This window comes from Pteropus vampyrus, unplaced genomic scaffold, assembly GCF_000151845.1.
Source record: "Pteropus vampyrus isolate Shadow unplaced genomic scaffold, Pvam_2.0 Scaffold643, whole genome shotgun sequence".
NCBI classification, from domain to species: domain Eukaryota; kingdom Metazoa; phylum Chordata; class Mammalia; order Chiroptera; family Pteropodidae; genus Pteropus; species Pteropus vampyrus.
This window is the reverse complement of record NW_011889424.1, coordinates 332,493-349,258: the sequence shown is the minus strand read 5'-3', so window position 1 is coordinate 349,258 and position 16,766 is coordinate 332,493. Positions and strand designations below refer to the sequence as shown.

The 16,766-nt window shown below is 35.9% G+C and overlaps 1 protein-coding gene and 1 pseudogene across 3 annotated transcripts in view; one reads left to right on the top strand and one right to left on the bottom strand.

Annotated features, from left to right (window-relative positions):
* Positions 1–16,766, top strand: part of PIK3CB (phosphatidylinositol-4,5-bisphosphate 3-kinase catalytic subunit beta) — a 183,302-nt gene that overhangs the window by 41,797 nt on the left and 124,739 nt on the right. The gene's annotated exons all lie outside the window — the stretch shown is intronic.
* On the bottom strand, positions 1,243–2,093 carry LOC105308961 (annotated as a pseudogene).

Below are 16,766 nucleotides of genomic sequence, written 5' to 3'. Positions count from 1 at the left end.
GTGGATCGTCTTCTTTGGTGGGTAGTTCTCTTCCAGGTAGTTTCTTCTCTCTCATGACTCATTCTCTGTGACCAGTGTGAGAGAAAATGGAAGGTGTAGGCAGCACAGTAACTTTACTAAAAGATTTCACCTGAAGTGGCACAGGTCTTTTCCACTTAACATTCCTCTGGAGAGAACTTAGTACATGGCCATTTTTTACTGCACAGAAAGTTGGAATATCTAGCCTGCCACATGCCCAGCCACAGTTTCATAACTGTGGAAGGAGAAAAACAGTCTCTGTCATAGTGGCCCTGGGAAAGTAATGTTATTTCTGTAGATCTCAGGTCTCAAGGTATAAAATAAAGGATGTATACTCAGAAGATTTATAATACACATACCCCTCTTCCTTAAATATTAAATTTAAAAGGCATGAGGAAAGTGTTTTCATTGTGTCTCCATTCACCTTGTTCCAAGGCAATTTTGAAGGAATATGAGATGTTAAAGCTATTTCATCACTATTGGCTCCTTGTTATCATAACCAGGCTACTCATAGCTTTGTAGCTTTATCTAGGTCCTGGGTATAAACTGTACCATGGTCTTATGGAAGCCTATTTATTATGTGAGATGAAATAATTCTGAGGTTATGTAATGGTGCCAAGTTATAGGCAAATGTATTAGTTTTTAAATACTAAATTAAGAACTTGTTTAAATATTCTACATTTTCTTTGGAAATCAAGAATTTTAATATATTCATAAACATCTAATTAAGGAAGCTGACTAGAGCTTGTCAGTTTATTCATAAATTTAGACTCTAAGTTTCAATCATTATGATTTCAGGGAAACTTCCTTGATGATTTTTCTTTTAATGTTTTAAAAGACAGACAAAAATTGATAGGCAAAGGGAGAGTCTAGACCATTTAGAACTAAGGCAGGTATAAAAAAAATGAATACAATATAAGTTTTGCCTTCATGAAGGAAATGACTAAAATAAAACTTCAAGTTTCTGCATGTTGGTAATAATATTAATGCAGAAAATATCAAAAATACAAAGTATGAATTTCACCCCTTAGGTTTATAATAATCAAACCTATTTAATGCATTTTCTTTTATAAGCCTTCAGTTTAGCAGCACATGCTATACAAATACATAGACTAGTATTTTACCATTACAATTAATAGTTTTCATCTCAAACTAGTGACTTGTCTTTTTACTCAGTTATATACATTTCATTTCCATTATAAGACACTTAAGACCTTTCTAGTGGTAAATTTTAATCAACATATTGCATAAAATGAATCTTGGCTTTTAAAATGAACCTTTTTAGTACTGTAGCATGATAGGTTTAATTAAACAATTGAAGCATAATATGGTAACTACTATTTTAAACTAATTCATAGATGTAAGAAAACATTTGATTTTTAAAATATATACAACCAATATAAGACTGAATAGTTATGAGCAGTAAAATACTAGAAAACAGCAAATGAATAAATAAGGAGATTTTTTTCATTGGTGGCCATTCATTATTTTGCTCTTAGGATCCTGGAAGAAATTGTCTTGAGTTTCAAATGTTATGGCAAATCTAGTCGTTTCTTAGCTTCCTCAATATCACCTTGAATTACTGAAATAAGTGATTCACTACCTCTGGTTTCAGGTAGCCAACAATGGCCATATTGAAGAGTTCCCCATAGAAGTCCTCTTTGAAGGTGTGCATGATATGAGTTTCTAAGGACTTTTTTGTATTCTTGTAGTATGAGGTCCATCCGTTGCTCACCACCATCTTATGGACATGTCCATTTCCAAAACTGGCCCAACCATAATAAATGCCAGTGGATACATCAATTGGAAGATTATCTACTACTTACTTGTTCAGGAAAGTTAGCTGTGGGGATGCCCAGCTGTTTGGAGCCGCGGCCAAAGCCCCGTACAACTTGCCCGCGGCAGAAGTAAGGCAGGAACCTCATGACGCCATCTGCTCGGCGTGCGGGCTGTTGCTGGGTGCCAGGTCCCGTGGAGCCGCCATACGGGCAGTGTCTCGATCCCCCGGACCAGCCGGGGGACATGGGCGGGAACACGGCCCGCGGGCTGAGCTGACGTACAACGGGCTGGGAGGTGCTGGTGACCAGCCGCGGCAAGCCCCTTGCAAAGCTGACCTGATGGTTTTTGTAACTGAAGTTTGGTAGATCAGAGTTGGGCAATGGAAGTTTCATTTTTCTATATAGTTATTTAAAAGTCATTTAACATATACCTCCCTTTGGGGTGGGGGAGGGGAAGAGATGATAGCATTAAGATTATCACAGGTAATTTAATTTTAGCTTTTTAGTTTTCAGTTCCATTTAAATTTCAGTAGAATTTTGGTCTGAGTAATTATAGGTTCAGAGTTTAACTTGTTTGCTAATATACAGAATCTATTTGTACATAAGAAGAAAATATTTCTTATGAGGAATACTCGAGAAAAATTTATATTTAAGAAAATGTATGTGTGTATATATATGTTTATAGAAGCAAATGATTTAACTCTTGGCTGTAGTAGTTGCATAATTTGATCTCTTAATCTAATAGATCATGTTTCAATTATCAGTAGCTGCAATGAACCACCCCAAAACTTACTGGTATAAAATATCTATTTTGTTATGCTCTTGCTCAGTGGTTAGGAATTTAGACAAGGCATAACTTGTCTGTGTTCCATAATGTCTGGGCTTCAGGTTGACAAGCTCAAAGTCTGAGGGCTGAAGTCATTCAAAATCTAGCTGTTGGTGCTGGCAGTCAGTTGGAGTTGGTCAGAATACCCACACATGGCTCTTAGAATGAGCATCTCACAAGCAAGTGTCTTAAGAGATAGCAAGTGGAAGCTACTAGTTTCTAAAACCTAGGTCCAAAAACTAGTAGAGCATTATCTCTGCTATATTCATTTTGTCAAAAAGAGCTCATTCATATCCAAGAGAAGGGAGCATAGGCCTCAGTCCCAATAGGAGGAATAGGAAAGAATTTAGGGATTGTTTTAAAATCATATCAGGTCAGGGAGAAAAAAAATGGCGTAGATGATAGAGTCTTTGTTCATCCCTCTTGTGACCAAATCAAAGTTGTTACAGAAACATGGAACAAACAGCAAGGAAAGTCACCTGGGATCTAGATGAACAAACCTACAACTAGGGAGAGAAATAAGAAATCACCCTGCAGTGACAGGAGGTAGGACACGGTGAGGATGCAAGGCTGCCAGTCCTGAGTGGCTGAGTGAGACTGAGGCTTTGGCAGCAGCATCAATAGCGGCAGCTTGCAGCAGCGGACATTCCTCTTAAAGGGGCCGTGTCCGCCACCGGACTTTCACAGTGACGGACTTGCTCACTCTGAGCACCAGTGCCTGGTCTGAGGCTCAGGGGACACCAGGGACTTATAGGGGGACACTGAGTTGTCGGAGCGAAGGCTGGAGGCGAGGCTTCTCCTGGGCAAAAGTGCTGGCAGTATCCATTTTTCCTCCGTTGAGCCCTTCACCCTCCCAGTGTGCTGACCCAGTGCCACCATAGTTGAGAGGTCATCAAACTGGATAACAGAGGTCACTCCACCCAGAAGATTCCTTGAAATTCCACCTCCCCCAACTCGTGAACCCACCCAAGCCACATCATGGTGTATCCTTGGTGAGTCAGATGCTCCTTGCTGAGCACTGCCAGGACTCACACTGGTGGCAGCTGGCCTCGGTTTCTGGTGTGGTTTTTTGAGGCAACTATAAGCACAGCACCTGTGGATTGCTTGCTGAATCTTAAGAGGAGGCACAGGCTGGGGCTAAATTTGGCCTGCAACTGAACCCCTCTTAGGGGTTATGCCACTGGATACCTACTTCACAAAGCTGTACTGATAAGACCGGGAGACTCAGAAGCTTTGCTTAGCACATAGAAACAGACACAGAAAGGCAGCCAAAATGGGGAAACAAAGAGGCAGAAACCATATGAGAGACCAAAACAGAGATCCAGATATAATCTAACAGATTCAGAGTTCAAAACACTGGTTATAAAGCTGCTCAGTGAACTTAGGGGAAGTATAGATGAATTCAGTGAGAACTTTAGCAAAAAGATAAAAAAAAAGTGGAAATGGAAATTATAAAAGAGAACTAGTCAGAAATGAAGAACATATCATCTGAGATGAAGAGTCTATTAGATGGAATCAATAAAGTGGATAAAGAAGAAGGTTGAACCACTGATATAGAGGAAAGGGAATCCAAGGACACTCAGAACGGCAAGAAAAAAGAAGCCAAGACAATAATAATGATTTAAGGAGTCTGTAGGATACTATTAAATGTAAAAATATTTATGTCTTAGGGGTACCTGAAGGAAAACAAATGTTGAAGAGCTGTTTGAAGAAATAATGATGGAAAACTTTTCTCACCTCATGAAGGAAATAGATGTATAACCCCAGGAAGTTCAGAGCGTCCCCAAAAGGATGAACCCAAAGAGGCCCACACCAAGACACATTATAATTAAAATGCCAAAGGTTAAATACAAAGAGAGAATCTTAAAAGCAGCAAGAGAAAAGCAGTTAGTTACCAACAAGGGAGCACCCATAAGACCGGCAGCTGATTTCTGTAAAGAAACCATGCAGGGCAGAGGGCATGACACAAAATTTTCGAAGTGATGAAAATCTAGGATCTACAACCAAGAATGCTTTATCCAGAAAATCTATCATTTAGAATCAAAGGACAGATAAAGAGCTTCTCAGACAAAAATAAGCTAAAGGAATTTATCAACAAGAAGGCAGTATTACAGGAAATGTTGGAGAGACTTCTTAAGAAAAAATATGTATCAAAAACAGGAATAAAGAATGGTAGTAATACATTCCTGTCAACAAGTACCTCAAATGGATAAGAATTAAGTGCTCCAACCAAAAGATAGAGTGGCTGAATGGATGAGAAAACAAGATCTCTACATATGCTGCCTATAAGAAACTCAATTCAGATTAAAAGGCACACAGACTAAAAGGAAGAGAATGGAAAAAGATATTGCCTTGATGGACCTAGAGGGTATTGTGCTGAATGAAATGGATCGGATAGAGAAAGACAAATATTGCATGATTTCGCGTACATGTGGAATGTAAAGAACAAAATAAACAACAATAATAAAAGCAGTAATAAACTCAGTTACGGAGAATATTTTGAAGGCTACTAGATGGGAAGGAGGTTCGAGGGATGGGGAAAAAAAGTAAAGGAATTAAGTAGAAATGGATAGTTGCAGAATAGACATGGAGATGTAGAGTGTAGCATGGGGAAGATGGTTAATAATGTAATAATTATGTAAGGAGGAAGAGGGGTCCTAGATCGCTTTGAGTTATGTGGATCTGATCACTAAACTGTACAACTTACTGATCTAGGGGTCCTAGATTGCTTTGAGTTATGTGGATCTGATCACTAAGCTGTACAACTGAAACTGGTATATTGTATGCCAACTATAACTGAAAAAACTTATTGAATTGTATAATGTAAATAAGAGCAACTAATTGTCTATTATATTTCAATAAAGTAAAAAAAAAACTAAAAAATCATTTCAGGTCATTAGGCAGAACTCTTTATCATGTAATTACAAGTCTTTTGGAGCTAGTTTTCAATACTTTATAAGCTTCTTAAATTGTTAATGTTTTAGCCAATACTTTTTTTTAAGTTTATTGGGTTAACATTGGTTAATTATAATTTTTAGGTGTACATTATAATTTGACATCTGTATATTCTATTGTGTGATTACCACCCAGAGTCTAGTTTCCTTCAGCTACCATATATTTGATCCCCTTTACCCACTTCACTCTCCCCCAACCACCCTATATTTGACCCCCTTTACCCCATCTACCTCCCCACTCCTTCCCTGCTCCCTTACCCTCTGGTAACCACTAGTCCATTGTCCATGTCCATGAGTCTCTGATTGTCCCGTTCATTTGTTGCTTTTAGGTTTATGTCCCACATATAAGTGATATCATGTGATTTTTGACTTTTTCTGTATGGCTTATTTTGCTTAGCATGATTATCTCGAGGTCCATCCAGGTTGTTGCAAATGGCAGTATTTCATCTCTTATGGCTGAGTAATATTCCATTGTATATATGTACCACAGCTTCTTTAGCCAGTCATCTATCGTAGTACACTTCAGTTGCTTCCATGTCCTGGCCACTGTGAATAATGCTGCTATGAACATAGATGTGCAAATATCTTTTTGGATATGGGTTTTCAAGTCTTTGGGGTAGCTAGCGATGTTGAGCAGCTTTTCAAATATTTTTTGGCCATTTGTATGTCCTCTAGGGAGAAGTGTCTGTTCAGGTCCTCTGCCCATTTTTTGATTGGAGCGTTTGTTTTTTTGTTGTTCTTGAGTCGTATGAGTTCTTTGTATATTTTGGATATTAGGCCCTTATTGGAGGCGTTGCTTGCAAATATATTTTCCCATTTGTATGATTGTCTCTTTACCTTGTTGACGATTTCTTTTGCTGAGCAGAAGCTTTTGAGTTTGATGTAGTCCTATTCATTTATTTTTGCTTTTACTTCCCTTGCCTTTGAGGTCAAATTCATAAAATCCTCTTTAAGTTCAAGGTCTTTGAGTTTAGTTCCTATGTTTTCTTGTATGCATTTTGTTGTTTCAGGTCTTATATTCAGGTCCTTAATCCATTTTGAGTTAATTTTGGTGTGTGGTGATAGACATCAGTCTAGTTTCATTCATTTGCAGGTGGCCTCCAATTTTCCCAGCACCATTTATTGAAGAGACTTTCCTTTCTCCACTGTATGTTTTTGGCTTTTTTGTCAAAAATTATTTGCCCGTATAAATATGGGTTTACTTCTGGACTCTCAATTCTGTTCCATTGGTTCATGTGTCTGTTTTGTTGCCAATACCATGCTGTTTTGATTACTGTCACTTTGTAGTAATATTTGAAGTTGGGCAGAGTGATGCTTCCAGCCTCATTCTTTTTCTCAGGATGGCTTTGGCAATTCGGGGTCTTTTGTGCTTCCATACAAAGCTGATGATTTTTTTTTTGTTCTATTTCTTTTAAAAAGCCGATGGGATTTTGATGGGGATTGCCTTAAATCTGTATAAGGCTTTAGGTAATATGGCCATTTTAAATATGTTGATTCTTTCAATCTAAGAACATGGAATATCTTTCCATTTCTTTGTATTTTCTTTGATTTCTTTTAATAGGGTCTTGTAGTTTTCATTATATAAGTCCTTCACATGTTTTGTTAAATTCCTAGGTATTTTATTCTTTTTGTTGCTATTGCAAAAGGAATTATTTTTTCCACTTCTTTTTCTGACAGTTCATTACTAGAGTATAGGAACACTGGATTTTTGAACGTTGATTTTGTATCCAGAGACTTTACTGTACTTGCTGTAATTGTAATTTTGATGTTTCTAGTAGTGTTCTTGTGGAGTCTTTAGGGTTTTCTACATAGAGAATCATGTCATCTACAAATAGTGACAGTTTGACTTCTTCGTTTCCTGTTTGGATGCCTTTTGTATTTTTCTCTTGCCTGATTGCGCTTGCTAGGACCTCCAATGCCAATATGTTTTTAATTAAAATATTTTTTAACTTTTTAATTACAGTTGGCGTAAAATAATTATATTAGTTTCAGATGTAAAACATAGTGATTAGATATTTATATTACTTATGATGTAATCACCCTGATTAATCTAATACCCACCTGGCACCATACATAGTACAATATTATTATCTATATTCCTTATGCTATACTTTATTTCCCCTTTTTGTAACTACCAATTTGTACTTCTTAATTGCTTCCCCTTTTTCACCTATCCCCCCTTTCCTCCTCCCATCTGGCAACCATCGAAATATTCTCTGTATCAGTCAGTTTGTTTTGTTTGTCCATTTACTTTGGTTTTTAGATTCCATATATAAGTGAAATCACATGGTGTTTGTCTTTGTCTGACTTATTTCGCTTAGCAGAACACCCTCTATGTCCATCCGTGTTGTCACAGATGGCAAGATTTCATTGTTTTTTTTTATGACTTATATTTCATTTTACATATTGCCACTTCTTTACCTATTCATCTATTGATGAACACTTAGGTTGCTTCTATGTCTTGGCTATTATAAATAATGCTGCTATGAACATATAGATGCATATGTCTTTTTGAATTAGTGTTTTTGTGTTCTTTGGATAAATACCCAAAAGTGAGATTACTGGGTCTTTCTTTGTTTCTTGTTGTAGCCTTTGTTTTAAAGTCTGTTTTGTCTGATATAAGTGTTTCTACCCAACTTTTAAATTTTGTTTCCATTTTCATGAAATATCTTTTTCCATTCCTTTACTTTCAGTCCGTGCGTATGTCTTTTGATCTAAAGTGAGTCTCTTGTAGACAGCATATGTAAGGGTCTTATTTTTCTTCTCCATTCAGCCACCTTATGTTTTTTGATTGGAGCATTTACTTTTAAAATAATTGTTGATAGATATGTAGTTATTGCCATTTTATTATTTATATATTTGATATTTTTTTTTCCTTTGTCTTATTGAGGAAGTCCTTTAACATTTCTTGGAATACTAGTTTGGCGGTGAGAAACTCCATTAGCTTTTTTTCTGTCTGAGAAGCTTTTTCTCTGTCCCTCCCGAGTTTTAACTGCAACACGTGGGTATGGGACCAGCCCTTTTGGTGTCTCCACCCCTTCTGCTAGTCTCGATGTGGCTTCTTATGTATATCCTTAGTTATAGGACTTCTGTTTGGCTAGACTTCAGGTAGTTCTCAAAGATGGGTGTTCTGTAGTTTAGTTGTAATTTTGATGTGGTTGTGTGAGGTGGTGAGCACAGCGTTTACCTATTCTGCCATCTTAACTGGAAGCCTAAGCAAAACATTTTAAATTCTGTAAGTGTATCCCTCAGTTTTTTATTTTATTTTATATATTTTATTTTATTTTATTTTTTTTACGCCTCCAGCACCCAGTCTTCCTAGGTGATCTCTCATCCAAGTACTAACCAGGCCCGACCCTCCTTAGCTTCCGAGATCAGACAAGATCGGGGGTGCTCAGGGTGGCATGGTAGACTCCCTCAGTTTTTAGATGGTGTTGGTTTTGAAGCTGAGAAGTCAAAACGACCTCTAATATTAGGTTTTACTTAAAAAAAAAAAAATGAGAGAAAGTGTAGGTTGGCCATAAGCTACATTCAATCAGGAAACATCTATAATTATTTAGCTGTCCTAATGGTGGTATGAAATTGATACTAACGACACCTTTTAAGTTATTCGCTCTTACTCATTAATTCATTTGACAGTAAGCAGTGTGGTGGTATGAATGAGTTCGTTCCCAACAAAGCAACATTTTATATGGTGTATCAAGAATTAAGAGGAGAAAAAGATGGAGAGGTTAAGAAGTACCAATTGGCAGTTAGAAAATAGTCATGGAGATGTAAAGTACAGCATAAGGCATATAGTCAATAACATTATACTATGTATGGTGCCAGGTGCATACTAGACTTATCTGGAGGTCTAATGCATAAGTTAGATAAATGTTTAACTATGCCATATACCTGAAACTAATATAGTACTGAATGTCAGCTGTAATTGAAAAATTAAAAAACTAAGAGGAGAGACAACAATAATGCTGTTTTAATGCCAATAAATTGAACAGTCTATAAGATATGGATAAGTGTCTGGACTGAATCATGAAGAAATAGAAAATCTGAACATTCTGATCACTAGTAAGGAGATTGAATCAATAACCAAAAACCTCTCAACAAACAAAAGTATGAGACCCAATGGCTTCACTAGTGTATTCTACCAAACATTTAAAGAAGAATTAATGCGAATTCTTCGCAAACTCTTCTAAAAATTAGAAGAGGAGGGAACACTTTCATACTCATTTTATGAAGTCAGCATTACCCTGATACCAAAACTAGATAAGGACACCACACGAAAAGAAAATTACCAGCCTGTATTCCTTGTGAACATAGATGCAGAAATTTTAAACAAAATATTAGAAAACCAAATTCAATAATACATTATATAGTTCATATACCATGATCAAGTGGAATTTATTCCAGAGATGCAAGGATGGTTCAACATCCACGAATCAGTCAGCGTGATACACTACATTAACAAAATGAAGGATGACAATCACAGGATCATCTCAATAGATGTAGAAAAAGCATTTGACAAAATTCAACATCATTCATGATAAAAACTCTCAACAAAGTAGATATAGTTGGTACATACCTCAACATAATAAAGGCCATTTATGACAAGCCCACAGCTTGTCAGACTCAACAGTGAAAATCTGACAGCTTTTTTAAAAAGATCAGGAACAAGACGAAGATGCCCACTCTTGCCTGTTTTCTTCAGTAGTCCCAGGTAAAGCAATTAAGCAAGAGTAAGAAAAGGCATCCAAATTGAAGGGAAGAAGTAAAATTGTCACTGTTTATAGATGACATGATATAATATATAAAAAATCTTGAAGACTTTACCAACAAACTACTGGAACTAATAAAGAAATTCAGTAAAGTTAGAGGATAGAAAAAGCAATATACAAAAATTTGTTCAGTTTCTATACCCTGCTAATGAACTATGAGAGAAATTAAGAAAACAGTTCCAGTTATAATTGCATCATGAAGAATAAAATACCTAGGAATAAATTTAACCAAGGAGGTGAAAGACCTGTACATTGAAAACTAAGACATTGAAGAAATAAATTGAAGAGACAAATAAATGGAAAGATATTTCATGTTCATTGATTGGAAGACTTAATATTATTAGAATGTGTATACTATCCAAAGCAATCTACAGATTCAATGCAATTTCTATCAAAATTCCAGTGGCAGTTTTTACAGAAATAGAAAAAACAATCTTAAAATTTTTGTGGAAACACTAAAGATTCCAGCTATCCAAAGCAGTCTTGAGAAAGAAGGACAAAGCTGGAGACATTAGATGTCCTCATTTCAAACTACATTACAAAGTTACGATAATACAAACAGTATGACATTGGCAGAATTACAGACACATGGGTCAATGGAGCAGAATAGAGAGCCCAGAAATAAGCCCACAGATATTCGTTCAATTAATTTATGACACAGAAGCCAAGAATGTACAGTGTGGAAAGGACAGTCTCATTAATAAATGGTGCTGGGAATTTACGAATTTTAAGAGGACAGAAATAATCCATTTTACTGGGAAACACTCACTTATGTAGAATGGACTCTTCTTAATGATGTGCTGATGAGGTGGCTGCAAAAACCTGATCTTGCTGGCCCAAGTAAGAGGGGCTTTGGCCTACTGGCATCCCTCACTTCCCCTTATTCAGGAGAACACTCCTGCCTGCTACCGTACTTGTACTTCTCCTCCCTCACTTTTTAGAGCTTGACCTCTCTGTGCATAAATACACACACAGCCTGATATATGGGCTAGACTTCTCCCGATTTGAGGAACCAATCAACCCAAGATGGATGTGGCTTCTTACCTACTTAGCATTTATTATCCCACATCTAAAATACCATCCATTTGTTTTGTACAAGTAAAGTACTTGTATAAATGTCTAATCACTATGCTGTACACCTGAAACTAGTATAAAATAATACTGAATATCAACTGTAATTGAAAATAAATAAAAATAAAGTACTGGTGCTTTTAATGACAAAAACTAGAGACATTTCGATTTTGTGAACCATGTGTTCCCATTTAATAAGGGATTAATTTGATTAAAAAATAAATAAATGTTGCTGGGAAAACTGAACAGCCACATGCAAAAGAATGAAACTGGACCGCTATCTTCCATCATAGAAAACAATTAACTCAAAATAGATTAAAGACTTGAATGTAAGACCTGAAATCATAAAACTCTTAGAAGAAAACATAGGGATAAGCTCCTTGAAATTGGTCTTGGCAATGATTTTTTGGATCTGACTCCAAAAGCTAAGGCAACAAAAGCAAAAATAAAAATGTGAGACTATATCAAACTAAAAAGCTTCTAGACAATAAGTCAGTCATCAGCAAAATGAAAAGGCACCTTTCTGATTGGGAGAAAATATTTGTAAATTTTATACCTGATGAAGAGTTAATATCCAAATTATATAAAGAACACATAGAGCTCAGTAACAAAGAAACAATTCGATTATAAAATGTGTAGAAGATCTGAATAGATATTTTTCAAAGAAGACATACAGATTGTCAACAGATACACAAAAAGATGCTCAACATCACTAATTGTTAAGAAAATGCATATTAAAACCGCAGTGAGATATCACGTCACCCCTGTTAGAATAGCTGTTATCAAAAAGAGAGGAAATGAGTGTTGGAGAGGATGAGGAGAAAGGGATCTCTTGTACACTGTTGGTGGGAATGTAAATTGGTGCAGCCACTATGGAAAAAAGTATGGAGGTTCCTCAAAAAATTAAAAATAGAACTGATATTTGATCCTGCAATACTACTTCTGGGTATTTATCCAAAGAAACAGAAAAATGAACTTGAAAAGGTATCTGCATGCTTATGTTCACTGTAGCATTATTTACAAAAACATGTTAATAGCCTCTGTCTATCAGTGGATGAATGGATAAAGAAGATGTGGTATATTTATACAATGGATATTATTTAGTCATAAAAAGAAGGAAATCTTGCATTTGTGACAACATGGATGGATCTTGAGGGCATTATGCCGAGTGATATAAGTCAGACAGGGAAAGACAAATACTGTTTGATTTCATCTGTGGAACTAAAAACAAGAACATAAAAACCAAGAAAATAGTCAAAGTTTAGATACAGAGAACAGTTGGTAGTTGCTAGATGCTGGGGGTTGGAGGCTGGCAAAATGAATGAAGGAGGTCAAAAGGAACAAACTTTCAATTATAAATAAGTCTTGGGGATGTAATGTATAGCATGGTGACTATAGTTAATAATACTATATTGTATATTTGAAAGTTAAGATAGGTCTTAAAAGTTTTCATTACAAGAAAAAAATAATGCAGCTTTAAAAATAATGCTATATTTGAAGTTTTTGAAATAATGTGATAGAGTATCTACAAGGTAATATTATAAATGAAATACAGGACAGTATTCCAAAAGCTGAGTTTGAAGCATGAATAGGTGAAGATTTCAGATCTTTTGGGAATCTAGACATAGTGAACTGCGATGAATTATTATACTCCAAACCATGTAACTGCCAGTAGTTATTCATTCTATTGTGGTTTCATGGCAGCGATACTGTGGTGGTGTTTCATCTTTTCAAGTCAGGTTTCCTGGTGTCCAGACATGACCTTCCAAACCTTTTTAAGTAAAATTCAAGCAGGTAGTTCATACTTCCCTTTCCCAATATTCCATCCTCATTTCTTGTGGTTGAGGCTCTTTGGGACCTGAGGTGGAAAACAGTGCAACCAGTCATCTAAGCCTTCACTATCTTTTTTTGTTTCATTCTCCCCAGCAGTCTAAGAAGGAGCATTACCTGAGCAGACATAATAGATGTACCTGCTACTTGTCTTTCTCAGCTGACCTAAGTGCTTTGGTATGGACTGGGTTGCAGACTGCTCCATGTTTTAGTTTTGTAATCCTGTTTCCCAAATCAGGTGTATGATATCGTATCTTAAACAGAAGGAGTATTTAGTAATATTTATTAACTTGAAGTCCAATAATTTTTTCTCTCCTTCTCTTGATCAAGGCCTAGCACTGAGATGACATCATCAGCCTGTCTCTTGACTTACTGTGTCCTCTAGAGAAAGTAGGCAGTGAAAAAAGAGTTGGCACCAAAGACAGATATTGCTTCAATTTTCCCTACGTGGTGTTTTTTTGGCGAGTGGAGTGGGAGTGGGGAGGGGGTTTGTTAATTCTCAGTTTATGTCAGTAGTGAATGAGAAATAAAAGCTACACACACAAGCATTTGTTATTCATGGCTGGATAGCTTAGGAGGAAAATTGGTCTCCAAGGAAAAGCTTTAAAATAGACGAATACTTGCATAGATCAACTTAAACTAGTGTGCAAAGGAGTAATCCTGAAGTGACTTGGGAGAAATGCCAGCTTTTTAGGATGCTCTGTTAATTTTTACATATTATAACATTTTTAAAATGACAGCAGACAGAAATAATTAAAAGGTTCAGAGTCTGGAATAGTGCTTTTTCTACAGCTGTAAGCTATTTAAAATTCTTCTCATGTTACTGTTTGTCATCCAGATGGCTTTCTGGCACTGGTTCAGTTCCTAGATGTGAAGGCTATTGGTTAGTTACTCACTAGCTTTACCATACTCTTGTACGATTTGGCTCATGACTCAAGCTCATAGCACTTACATGTGGGTACCCTTTGCTATACAATTATTTGTGATTGTCATGATGTCACGTATTATAAACAAGTACCAGAATTAATTGGCTACCATTTCTGGGATGGAGATTTGTTGACATTCAAAAGAACACCCTGGTTAGTTAGTCTGTTGGATCCATTGCTACTAGAGTGAGAAACAGAAGAAACAGAAGCGGTTGTCTAGACAGTGAAATTTTTGTCTAAAATGTGTATGTGCATGATAGGTACAAAAGTGTATCCCATATATCAGAATTATTTGCTTCACTCTTATACTATTAACTAAAATGATTAAAAAGCAAAAAAGGGCTTCCCACAGAAGTCATTGTTGTGGTGAGAGGTTGGGGAGAAGGGGATTACTATCTGGGAGGAACACCCAAGGAGTTTTGAATATGCTGGTGTGTTGTATTTCTTGACCTGAAATGTGATTTGCTTTACAGTAGATGTTTGCTTTTCAATAATTCATTGAGTACTTTTTTGTTTATATATTATTTTAAACAATAAAAATGGAAAATACTTGCCCATCATATAGGTGAAGTCCCTTCAGAGTTTAGAGAAGGTCATGGTATTTTATACTAAATATTGGTAGTAAGTCTTTGTCCTGCTAATTTTATCTATTTAGGAAAATAATCATTTTTACCCTCAAATATGGTTATGGTCAACTAGTGATTGAAATAGGCTTAACAATTAGTTCCCCTGTCCGCAATGCTATTCATTTGGGCTTCAGGAAGAGAAGGGACAGGTTGAGGAGAAAATGTAGTAAGGATGAAGTATATCTTTCTTGGAAATGTATTTCTAATTATAATAACTTATTACCTTTTTTCTTGATAAGCATGATCAAACAATTAGATTAGAAGATTGAAAACTAGAACACTGAAAAAATTAATTAGCATTACTTAATAAAAATTAAATATTCCAACTCAATTATTCAATTTAAATAATTTAAAATGGAGTATTTTAAAGACTCTAGAAGTATAATTTGGAATAATGGGGCGACATGACTTTTATTTTTTATAAACTTTGTAGGAAATTAACATTCTTTAGATCTGGTAATCTGCTGAATTAAGAATTTTTCATTAGCCCATTTGGTCTGAAGAAATAATACCAATAACATCCTCCCCTCCCCGTTGGAGTACCATTGTTATGGATTATATATCTATATGTCTGTTTATATGTTATATATAATATAACATATTTTTACTTATGTGCCTGGTACATAGTAGGTGCTCAGTGAATATTGAATGAATGAAACAGTTAATACCTTGACCAAAACACATTTAATGTGATTCTCACTTTTTTTTTATTCAATTATTTAATAAATATTTTTGGCATATAGGAATCTCTCAATTGCTAATTTTTGAGTGAATTAAGTGAGTAGCTACTATGTGCCAGATTCAGTTGATGATATAGAATTTGAGGGGAAAAAAAAAACAAAAAACAAAGTTCCTCTCTGTCCTCTTGTAGAAGTAATATTCTAAATATTAAAAAAAAAAGGAACAGTATTTGAAAAAGTCTCCAAATGTTTATATTTTAAAGGTGATACTGAGTTTTTATATAAGTCAAATTATTATTAAAAGACCAGCAGCTGAAAGTACATAATTCAGAGCTTAATTGTATGGTATATTTATACAAAAACAATGACATACAAGAAGCAGTGTGTGAAGGATTGATGAAGTTTAAAAGGTTCAGAGATGAAGGGAAAGGCATTCCAAGTGGAGGAACAACAAGAAAAAAGTGAAATGAGTATTTGCTATTTGGGAAGACCACCCTAACTAGAGCAGAAGGTTTATATTAGGTATTCCTTTATTAATTCAGCAGATACAACTTGAAGCATTAATATGTGGTAAGTACTGAGCTAGGTGCTGCCGAGAAGCTGTATCCTCAATCGGAGAAGACACGTACAGCCCATTGTGTCAGTTGTTGTAATCTAGGAATGCCATGGATTCTATCGATGGGAAGGCAGACTAGCAGCATTTACCCCTTTCTGAAGGGAAGCTACTTGGAGGAGATGATTCTCATTTGAAATCCACGTATTAGCCAAAACCATGGGACTGGATGGTACACTGAAGGTATTTGGAGAAAGAGCCGCAGGACAGGGCTGTATCTTGGAAAACACCACAGGAAGTAAAAATCCAGTCAAGGAGACAAAGCAACAACAAAAAGGGACAGAACAGGAGTATACTGTGTTGTAATGGAAACAGGAAGGATATTCAGGGTCAGGAGAGGTCAGAACTGGAGCAAAGTCAAGAATAAGGGATAAGAAAATGAAAGTCATTGAATTTGCTGAGAGAGTAATCCCTGTAAACCTTCAGAATTGCTGTTTTAGAGTGGTTTGGAACAGAAACCAAATTGCAAAATGAATCTATAAAAGCAGTTTTTGGCTAGATATCATGGCCATAAACCAAAGAATTGTCTTTTATGTGTGTGTGCAAAGAAGTATTTAGTATTTGCTCTTCTTGTCATATCAGATTAGTTAGTAAATTCACATGATTTGCTGAAAAACCCTATCAAACTTAACTTTATTTAATGGGTTTCAGTTATTCGACCCCTCAGTGGCA